Source organism: Hyla sarda (assembly GCF_029499605.1).
Source record: "Hyla sarda isolate aHylSar1 chromosome 1 unlocalized genomic scaffold, aHylSar1.hap1 SUPER_1_unloc_16, whole genome shotgun sequence".
Taxonomy (NCBI): domain Eukaryota; kingdom Metazoa; phylum Chordata; class Amphibia; order Anura; family Hylidae; genus Hyla; species Hyla sarda.
Window position 1 is genome coordinate 323,941 of NW_026607577.1, and position 12,039 is coordinate 335,979.

The 12,039-nt window shown below is 45.6% G+C and overlaps 1 pseudogene; it reads right to left on the reverse strand.

Annotated features, from left to right (window-relative positions):
- The window catches only part of LOC130298021 (zinc finger protein 84-like), a 52,801-nt pseudogene that overhangs the window by 1,631 nt on the left and 39,131 nt on the right, over positions 1-12,039 (reverse strand).

Genomic DNA, 12,039 nt, shown 5'->3' on the forward strand with positions numbered 1-12,039 from the left:
CTATTTTCCGGGCGATTGGGTCATCAGAGACCCGATCAGCCCGGAATAGCGGCAAATGGCTGATCTGAATTGATCGGCCATTTGCCGCGATCGCCAACATGGGGGGGGGGGGGGGGGGCGATATCAGCAGGCAGACCGGAATTCCCATGGATTCTTGCCTTTGTGAGTTCTTTGATGCCTAACAAGATTTGATTTCATAGCGAAACATTTCCCACATTCTGGACATTAAAATGGCTTCTCCCCTGTGTGAGTTCTGTGATGCCTAACAAGCTGATGTTGCTGAGTAAAACTTTTCCCACATTCTGAACATAAAAATGGCTTCTCTCCTGTGTGAGTTCTGTGATGTTCAACAAGATGTGATTCCTCAGTAAAAGATTTTCCACATTCTGTACATAAAAATGGCTTATTGCTTTTGCAAGTTCTTTGATGACTAACAAGAGTTGATTTCCTAGTAAAACATTTCCCACATTCTGGACATGAAAATGGCTTCTCCCCTGTGTGAGTTCTGTGATGTTCAACAAGATGTGATTTCATAGTAAAACATTTCCCGCATTCTGGACATGAAAATGGCTTCTCCCCTGTGTGAGTTCTGTGATGTTCAACAAGATGTGATTTCATAGTAAAACATTTCCCGCATTCTGGACATGAAAATGGCTTCTCCCCTGTGTGAGTTCTGTGATGTCCAACAAGATGTGATTTCTTAGTAAAACATTTTCCACATTCTGAACATGAAAATGGCTTCTCCCCTGTGTGAGTTATGTGATGTTGAACAAGATTTGATTTCTGAGTAAAACATTTTCCACATTCTGAACATGAAAATGGTTTCTCCCCTGTGTGAGTTCTTTTATGTTTAACAAGATGTGGCTTCACAGTAAAACATTTTCCACATTCTGAACATGAATATAGTTTCTCCCCTGTATGAGTTTGTTTATGTTTAACAAGACTTGATTTAGAAGTAAAACATTTCCCACATTCTGAACATGAAAATGGTTTCTTTACTGTATGAGCTCGTTGATGTCCATCACCCCTTCTGTGACCGTTTTTTTGCTGAACATCCTGTGATGACTGAGAAGACAGGACCTGTATATAAGGATGAGATGACAGATCTTGGCTGTGAAGGGCTGAGGGTGTATCTGGGATAATGGAATGTTCTTCATATGTATCTTGTGTGATATCATCATCTGCTTTATAATCTGAAGATATAAGATTCTCCTCTGATCTCCTGGTACAAGAATCTGCAGAGAATAACACAGATTTTATTATCAGTATTAACCCCTTAACATCCCAGGACCTTTAAACTATTGCATTTGTCATTCTTCCTCCTCTCCTCAGAGCCATAACTCTTATTTTCCCGTATACAGAGCCGCTTGAGAACTTGTTTTTTTGGAGGGACAAATCTTACTTTGTAATAACACTTTTTTTATTGTGTCCTAAAATCTACGACAAAACCAAAATATTACTATTTGTGAGGAAAATGGAAAAAAAATCTTCTCTTTATTCTGTGGTAAATACGATAAATTTTACTATTATACTTTTTACAAAATGAGTTATTCATAAAATTGCCGTATTCTGACCCCTATAACTCTTATTTTTCCGTATACTGGGATGTATGAGGAGGATTTTTTTGCGCTGTGATTTGTAGTTTTTATCAGGACCATTACCCATCATATATCTGACTTTTTGATAACTTTTTTTCAGATACCGTATATACTCGAGTATAATGCCCCCCTCGGCTTATACTCGAGTGAACAAAAAAAACTTTCTGGCTTTAGCTGTGAGGGGATGGTGCGGCCCGTCCATCTCCGCCTGTCAATACCTTCTCAGTGGTCTTCAACCTGCGGACCTCCAGATGTTGCAAAACTACAACTCCCAGCATGCCCGGACAGCCATCGGCTGTCCGGGTATGCTGGGAGTTGTAGTTTTGCAACATCTGGAGGTCCGCAGGTCAAAGACCACTGCGGCCTTTGTCATCATCCAGACCCCCCTTTTGTTTTCTACTCCCCTCCCCTCGGTGGGAAAGAAGGGAGAGCTGGTCCGGGCCGTCATCTGTGCTGCAGGGACCGTCTGGTGGGGACTGTTAGTGGTTCCGGACTGTCCATCTTCACCGGGAGGCCCTCTCCTCCGGGCCGGCCCCGGACTAGTGACGTTGCCTTGATGACGACGCACAGGGACGTTCATGCGCAGGGACGTCACCGAGGGCAGGCGAGTAGAAAACAAAAGGGGGGTCTGGATGATGATGATGAAGGCCGCAGTGGTCTTCAGCCTGCGGACCTCCAGATGTTTCAAAACTACAACTCCCAGCATGCCCTGACAGCCGATGGCTGTCCGGGCATGCTGGGAGTTGTAGTTTTGCAAAATTTGGAGGTCCGCAGGTTGAAGACCACTGAGAAGAGATTGACAGGCGGAGATGATGAAGGGGGGGGGGGGGCGGATGATGACGGGGGCGATGATGACGGGGGCGATGATGACGGGGGCGATGATGACGGGGGCGATGATGACGGGGGCGATGATGACGGGGGTGTTGATGACGGGGGTCTGGATGATGACAGGGGGGATGATGACATGGGGGGATGATGTATTTCCCACCCTAAGCTTATTTATTGTCGAGTCAATAACTTTTCCTGGGTTTTTGGGGTGAAATTAGGGGCCTCGGCTTATATTGGGGACGGCTTATACTCGAGTATATACGGTATATGATGGGCCCAAAAATCCGCATTTTTGTTGTTTGGTAATGTTTTACCTTTATGATGTTCATCATGCGGAATCATAAACATTATGGGGGAGATTTATTAAAACCTGTGCAGAGGAAAAGTTGCCCAGTTGCCCATAGCAACCAATCAGATCGCTGCTTTCATTTTGCAGAGGTTCAAAATGAAAGAAGCCATCTGATTGGTTGCTATGGGCAACTGGGTAACTTTTCCTCTGGACAGGTTTTAATAAATCTCCCCCTATATTTGAATACATAAAAATAAAGGGAACACGTAAACAATGTAACTCCAAGTCACTGACACTTGTGTGAAATCCCACTGTCCACTCAGGAAGAACACTGACAATCAATTTCACATGGAACAGACAACAGGTGGAAAATATAGGCAATTAGCAAGACCCAATAAAGGAGTGGTTCTGCAGGTGGTGACCACAGACCACTTCTTCCTATGCTTCTTGGCTGATTTTTTGGTCACTTTTATTTTTTTAAGTATATTTTTATTAACCCCTTAAGGATGCAGGGTTTTTCCGTTTTTGCATTTTCATATTTTCCTCATCACCTTCTAAAAATCATAACGCTATCAATTTTGCACATAAAATTCCATATGTTGGCTTATTTTTTGCGCCAATAATTCTACTTTGCAGTGACATCAGTCATTTTACAAAAAAATCCAACGGTGAAACGTAAAAAAAAAATTCATTGAGCGACAAAATGTAAGAAAAAAAAGCCATTTTGTAACTTTTGGGGGCTTCCGTTTCTACGCAGTGCATTTTTGGGTAATAATCGCACCTTATCTTTATTCTGTAGGTCCATACGGTTAAAATGATCCCCCTACGTATATAGGTTTGATTTTGTCGCACTTCTGAAAAAAATCATGACTACATGCAGGAAAATGTATCCGTAAAAATTCTCATCTTCTGACCCCTATAACTTTTTTATTTTTCCGCATACAGGCCAGTATGAGGGCTAATTTTTTGCGCTGTAATCTGAAGTTTTTATTGGTACCATTTTTGTATTGATTGGACTTTTTGATTGCTTTTTATTAATTTTTTCATGATATAAAAAGTGAAAAACTAAAATACGCTGTTTTGGACTTTGGAATTTTTTTGCACGTACGCCATTGACCGCGCGGTTTAAGTAACAATATATTTTTATAATTCGGACATTTCCGCATGTGGTGATACCACATATGTGTTTATTTTTACTCAGTTTTTTTATGGGTTAAATTCAAGGTTAAATGACCTTTATTAACTTTTTTTTTCACTTTTTTTTTTGCAGTGTTATGGCTCCCATAGGGGGCTATAACACTGCACACACTCATCTTTTACACTGATCCCAGCAAAGCCATAGCTTTGCATGGATCAATGTTATAGGCGGTCGATTGCTCAAGCCTGTATCTCAGGCTTGGAGCAATCAATCAGCGATTGGACGCGACGGAGCAAGGTAAGGGGGCCTCCGCTTGCATCCTAGCTGATCAGGACATCGCGATTTTATCGCGATGGTCCCGATCAGCCCAACTGAGCTGCAGGGAAGCTTTCACTTTCATTTTAGATGCGGCGATCAACTTTGATCGCCACGTCTAAAGGGTTAATAGCGCGCGGCACTGATCATTGGCCCAGGGTCCCCGCTATCATTAGAGTGACCCCGTTTTAAATACCAGGACCGGGCGTAGGGCGTACAGGTATGCCCTACGTCCTTAAGAGGTTAAGCAATTTTCAATAAACAGTAAATATAAAACAAAATTATACAGTGGAACAAGATGCATAAGAGCATAGGCAGAGAACATGGCATCTCCGAGAATGTAAAGAGCGCATAAAGCTTCTTCACCCAGGTACCATAATCCCTATAATATAAATCCCTCCTCCCCCAAACTAAAAGTAGAAAATAGCATAGTCTCTCAACGTCCTTGAAAAGTGCACTAAGGCATCTTAGGAGAAATTGACATCGATCACCGCGCAGTCATCATCTGGTAAGAAATAGGTGTCGTCGATGGGGAGACAGAGTTACCACATGCCTCCCCTGGCCCCAAACCATGTAGACAAGCATAAAGTGCAGCTCCTCACTATGGGAGCCTCACTCGGACCCTGCTGGTGCTCCTCTGACTCCCAGGGCATCCAAACCGAGAGCCATAGTGCTCAAAATAAATGGTCAGCCTGTATTCAGTATTATTTATCTGGTAAACTTAGTGCCCCTAGAGAACCCCAAGTGGTGTATCTAAATGGTCGTACAATCTCAATGATCCCCCGAGAGTAAAAGTGAGTAACAAGAAAGGATTTCCATTTTTAGAAAAAACGTTTAGTGCCAGTTTCTGAATGTCTCTCGGCATCTAAGTGATCTACGTCTAGAAACTATTTCAATTGGACAATCAGCATAGGCAAATCTGGAGTGGTAGTATCTAACCATTTGGACAACGCACGGCAACTAAATGGACTATATGGACAAACCGAGGAAACCTCTTCTCCCCTTCCCCTCCTCCCTCCGGTGGGCGCAATTAATTGGTGAAATAGGAGCGATTGCGGTGTAAAAGGGACCCACACCTTCCAATGATCCCATATGTACGATTGTATGAGACGCCAGTATATCGCTGAGTGTTAGCACTCCCAGATGCCATGATACATGTTTGTAAGTGGGGTACTTCATTTAGGGCAATGAGTGATCCTATCTGGGAAGTTATGGGAGGGCAAGATGTTGAAGCCATATAGGGCAGCGTGAGCAACCTTGAAGTATGTCTCCCTCCACCTCTCATCGATAACATTTTTCCGTACAGACCCGCTCAACACTAAGTCAGTAATGTTTGTGTCCCCTGTCCATCTTTCCTACGTCCGAAATACATGTTTGGGATCAAGTTTTAGGAAGCGGTTACGGAAGGCTGCGTACAAGTCAGAGATCGACCTTCTATAGGGTTCATTGCCTATAATGTCATCTAAAATGTGGTTTGGGGCTTCCTTCGACAGATTCCGATATCTAGACGAACAAAAGGCATTACCTGATTGGCATAAAGAGTGTGGGACAGGGGGAGGTCAAACACACGGAGCATTTCTCCAGGGTTGAGCCATCTACGGTCATCACTACAAATCAGTTGCCCCCACCGTCAGAGACCCTCTAGAAAGCCACAATTTCAACCACAGAGAAGATTTACCCTGCAGGAATTCTGGGTGGTCAAGCAAGGGCATCCTTTTGGATACCAGAAACGGAAGGCCAAAAACTTTTCGCACTTCCTTCCACGTCACTATGGTATCTCGCAGTAGCACTGAGCCCCTGATCCCTACCCGAAGTATAGCTTATGAAGTGTGAAGCAGTGTCGGTAGAGACCATGGGGCGGCCAGCGCTGTTTCCACCGCTAGATTGGAGAAGTAGTCAGAGGAGTGCAGCCAATCAAGTGCTTGGCGAAACAAACAAGCCAAATTATAGCCCCGATGTTTGGGAAATTAACTCCCCCCTCAACCTTGCTAAGCATGAGCTTCTGTAAAGCTATGCGCGGGAGCTCGCCCTGCCATAGGAAGCATTAAAAGGCTGCGTTGAGGCGTCTAATGTCATCATGCCGAAGTAGAAGTGGGAGAGTTTGCAAGGGGTACAACAAGCGGGGAAACTAATCATTTTAACGAGATGGCATCTTCCCAGGAAAGATAAGGGCAAGGGGTCCCAGCGCTTCAACTCCACAAAAATACGCTGAAAGAGGGGTGTGTAGTTGAGTGAATAAAGCATGTCAGGAGTCTTCCCAATGCGAATGCCTAGATACATTATGGAAGCAGAGGCCACTGTAACACCCAAGGCATTTGTATCAAGACACCACCCAGGAGGAGTTGCACCCAAAGCATACTCTTGGCGACATTGACCCTGTAGCCCGTAAAGCTTCCGGCATAAGATAGAAAGTTCAGAATTTTAGGGACAGCCTCCTTGGGGTGGTTAGGTAAAGTAATACATCATCGGCACACATGGACAATTTGATCTCCTGGGTGCCCCTGGCTATACCCCTGTAGATATCAGAGGAGATCAAATAGCGGCGATAAAGGCGATAAGGGACAACCCTGACGTGTTCCTTTCGCAAACTGGAGGGGAGTGGATAAGATGCCTGGGGTATGTACCCTAGCCCTGAGACCATCACATAGGCAGTCTGTAAAGGAGCTAAATCGACCTACAATCCCAAACTTTGTCAGGACCAGCCGCAGCCAGTCAAACCGAACATTGTCAAAAGCTTTTTCAGCATCCAAAGCAAACAATGCGGGTTGGGTTGCTGTCTGGGACTGGCCCCAAACACTGTCCAATACTGCCAGTACCCTCCTAATATTCATGACCGCCGAACGGGTTTTCACGAACCCCACTTGATGGTCACCAATAAGGGAAGGTAAAAATCTAGCCAGGCGATCTGCCAGGATCTTAGATAATAACTTCCCATCCTGGTTGATCAGAGCGATAACAACCAGGTTCTAAAGGGTCCTTGTCAGGATTGGGGAGTACGTTAATGTAAAACTTGCCAGGATAGCCGTCTGGCCCTGGCGCTTTCCCATTTGCCACAGCGCATATACTAGTGGCTACTTCTTCCACTGGAACATTGCGTTGAGCTCCTGCTGCTGCTCATCAGATAAAGATGGTAGGGTGAGCCCCTCCATAAATGGCATCCCTTCCTCAGAGCGGGGAAGAATAGAGAGCAGCATAGTAGGAGTCCAAGACGCCATTAACTGAGCGCGGCTCATGCATTACCTGCATTACGCATGCATTACAAATGCGTGACTCCTTCACTATACGTGCTAGCAAACGTCCCGCCTTATTTCCCTGCCAAAACATAACTACTTCAAAGTGAGACCTATGGATTCTCTCTTTCCTATCCAACCAGAGTTCATACAAGGATTTTGCTGCCTGCCACTTGAGTTTATGATCTACGGTGGGGGACTCTAAAAAGCAGGAGTAAGCTTCTGCTAAGGCTGCGCTTGCCATTGCATGACCCTCCAGAGTATTCCTTTTGACGGAGTTACTATAACACATAATTTTACTCCTAAGTACCGCCTTAGCAGTTTCCCAGTACAGAGAGGGATTGTCAATGTGGGATGCATTGTCCGTTTGAAATTCCAGCCCCCACCCCCTGAGAAAACTTAGAAAAGATTCATCTTTCGTTAAATAAGACAAAAACCGCCACAAGATGTCAGAACCCTTTGTGCATGATGGCAGGAGCTCCAAGACCACCAGTGCATGATCCGAAATGACCAGGTCCCGTATGTCCACTTCTCTCAAGCGAGAGCACACAAGGGGACTGACTAGGAAATGGTCAATGCGAGACCATGAACCCTGTACGTGTGAGAAGTGCCGCCAAGAGTCTATCAATCCCGTCTGTGTCAGGAAAGGAGGGAGGACCCTGTCACTCTGATGTGGGATGGTAGATATGTGAGCTGAGCGTCTATGGTCTATTCACTGTATTTAAGTCCCCACCCAGGATGGTGTGCGCTCCATTAGAGCTATTGACTGTATCTGCTAAAGATGCAAAGAAGGAAGAGTTATCACCACTAGGAGCATAAACATTATAAACGTGATATGTGGTACCATTATGGACTAGTTGAAAATGAGAAAAACACCCCTCGTCATCCCTTTCGTGTGAGAGGATGTGGTGCGAGAAAGACTTGTGAAGCAACGTTACAACTCCCGATTTGCCGTCCGCCACTGGGCTGCCAAACACCTTGCCCACCCACAACTTCTGCATTCTCTGAAAATCCTGCTCCGTTAGATGCGTTTCCTGGAGAGGGACCATGTCTGGACGCAGGCGTTTCAAAAAGCGCAGAATTTTTATGCATTTTTGTAGGGAGCATAAACCCTTAACATTCCACATCACCAACTTACACATGGTGAGCTAACGTCCCCCGGGGGGCAAGAGAGAGCAGCGGGGAACATATACTGAGGAGAAAATAGCTATGAGGGCGAGGAGAGCATGAAGGACAAGAGGACCAAAGATGGGTGAAGGCGAGGAGGAAACATTGGATGGAACCAGAAATACAAGGAAGGTAAAACAGAAAAGGATCTGACATCATGAGAAGAACATGGGGGGGGGGGGGGGGGAGGCAAAAACACAGAAACAAACAAAGACAACCCGAAAAAGGGCAAGAACAGAAAAAAAAAAATCCCCAGAATAGAATAGGGGCGGCCATAAATTGGGTAAAGGACTCCACTTTTTTCGGACATGTGGGTGGCTAGAACTCCCACCCCAGACCCCCGACATAAACCAATCAACTGGGCTTAAACGAAAGGGAAAGAATTTACACGTAAAGAGGGGCCTCCAGGGGAATCCTACAGCAACTATAACTAGATGGGTACCTATAGGAACGGGATCCCTCAGTGAAACACGTGGAAACTCATGACCGGAGGAGATTACCCAACCACTACCATTAAACAGCAAGAATAGTACAAAACCGGGCAATCCCTAGAAGGAACCGTAGAGGTGCGGTGTAACAGAACCATTGGCACAGAAGAACAACAAATGGCATTACATACGTTACAGTGAATAATAAATGACAATAAACCCCTAAACCACAGTGTAAAATGATCCCCTGGGACAGTTAAAGAGGTGCCTCATGGGCCCCATTAGTTTGCACTTTGGCTGAATAGAAGAATATACAGCAAGAGACAGGACAGAGAGATTAAAAAATTCTACACAATTATTACAGCAGAAGAATCTGCGACTTTTCTCTATATTAAGTTGTTACTACTCACCTGGGTGGTTACCTGTAGGAACGTCCTCCTTATACTGCTCATCACAGCTCACATCTGTCTCTTCTTCCTTCATTTCTGTAGCATTAATATTGTTCAGATCTTTTCCTGTTGGAATGTCCTCCTTATTCTGCTCATTACCGCTCACATCTGTCTCTTCCTCCTTCATATCTGTCGCCTTAATATTGTTCAGATCTTTTCCTGTTGGAATGTCCTCCTTATACTGCTCATCACCACTCACATCTGTCTCTTCTTCCTTCATATCTGTAGCATTAATATTGTTCAGATCTTTTCCTGTCGGAATGTCCTCCTTATTCTGCTCATCACCGCTCACATCTGTCTCTTCCTCCTTCAAATCTGTAGCCTTAATATTGTTCAGATCTTTTCCTGTTGGAATGTCCTCCTTATACTGCTCATCACCGCTCACATCTGTCTCTGGAGCATTAATATTGTTCAGATCTTCACCCTGATTCATAAGATGTGGAAGAAATATTGTAAACATCATCAGACAGTAGGAGAAGTCACGTGGGATGTTATAGATGAGCAGGAGATGAGGAGTCATGGAGGGTGAGGGGACTGACTACAAGATCTTCACAGCCCTTCTACAGATCATAGGGAATATCTCCATCTACCTGATCATCCTGTGGAAGAAGAGGACGGGGACACCTCTCTGGTGCTGTTCTCCTATTGGCTCTGACTGTAGGGAACACATACAGAGACTGAATTCATTCTTTACATACAAATAATGAGAGGACGTGTGTATATAGTCATGTCTATTACCTGGTGATGTGAGGGGCTGCTGATCCTCCATCATGACCTGATCCTTGTACTGATCCTTGTGTCCTTCTACATACTCCCACTCCTCCATGGAGAAATAGACCGCCACGTCCTGACACCTTATAGGAACCTGACACACAATGATACAGTCATCACCAGACCCCTCCAGTGGTGTTACTGTATAATGTCCCAGCATTCCCAGCAGTGTCACCTCTCCAGTCATCACCAGACCCCTCCATTACTGTATAATGTCCCAGCATTCCCAGCAGTGTCACCTCTCCAGTCATCCCCAGACCCCTCCATTACTGTATAATGTCCCAGCAGTGTCACCTCTCCAGTCATCACCAGACCCCTCCATTACTGTATAATGTCCCAGCATTCCCAGCAGTGTCACCTCTCCAGTCATCACCAGACCCCTCCATTACTATATAATGTCCCAGCATTCCCAGCAGTGTCACCTCTCCAGTCATCACCAGACCCCTCCATTACTGTATAATGTCCCAGCAGTGTCACCTCTCTAGTCATCACCAGACCCCTCCATTACTGTATAATGTCCCAGCAGTGTCACCTCTCCAGTCATCATCAGACCCCTCCATTACTGTATAATGTCCCAGCAGTGTCACCTCTCCAGTCATCACCAGACCCCTCCATTACTGTATAATGTCCCAGCAGTGTCACCTCTCCAGTCATCACCAGACCCCTCCATTACTGTATAATGTCCTAGCAGTGTCACCTCTCCAGTCATCACCAGACCCCTCCATTACTGTATAATATCCCAGCAGTGTCACCTCTCCAGTCATCACCAGACCCCTCCATTACTGTATAATGTCCCAGCAGTGTCACCTCTCCAGTCATCACCAGACCCTTCCATTACCGTATAATGTCTCAGCAGTGTCACCTCTCCAGTCATCACCAGACCCCTCCATTACTGTATAATGTCCCAGCATTCCCAGCAGTGTCACCTCTCCAGTCATCACCAGACCCCTCCATTACTGTATAATGTCCCAGCAGTGTCACCTCTCCAGTCATCACCAGACCCCTCCATTACTGAATAATGTCCCAGCAGTGTCACCTCTCCAGTCATCACCAGACCCCTCCATTACTGTATAATGTCCCAGCATTCCCAGCAGTGTCACCTCTCCAGTCATCACCAGACCCCTCCATTACTGTATAATGTCCCAGCAGTGTCACCTCTCCAGTCATCACCAGACCCCTCCATTACTGTATAATGTCCCAGCAGGGTCACCTCTCCAGTCATCACCAGACCCCTCCATTACTGTATAATGTCCCTGCATTCCCAGCAGTGTCACCTCTCCAGTCATCACCAGACCCCTCCATTACTGTATAATGTCCCAGCAGTGTCACCTCTCCAGTCATCACCAGACCCCTCCATTACTGTATAATGTCCCAGCAGTGTCACCTCTCCAGTCATCACCAGACCCCTCCATTACTGTATAATGTCCCAGCAGTGTCACCTCTCCAGTCATCACCAGACCCCTCCATTACTGTATAATGTCCCAGCATTCCCAGCAGTGTAATCTCTACAGTCATCACCAGACCCCTCCATTACTGTATAATGTCCCAGCAGTGTCACCTCTCCAGTCATCACCAGACCCCTCCATTACTGTATAATGTCCCAGCAGTGTCACCTCTCCAGTCATCACCAGACCCCTCCATTACTGTATAATGTCCCAGCATTCCCAGCAGTGTCACCTCTCCAGTCATCACCAGACCCCTCCATTACTGTATAATGTCCCAGCAGTGTCACCTCTCCAGTCATCACCAGACCCCTCCATTACTGTATAATGTCCCAGCAGTGTCACCTCTCCAGTCATCACCAGACCCCTCCATTACTGTATAAT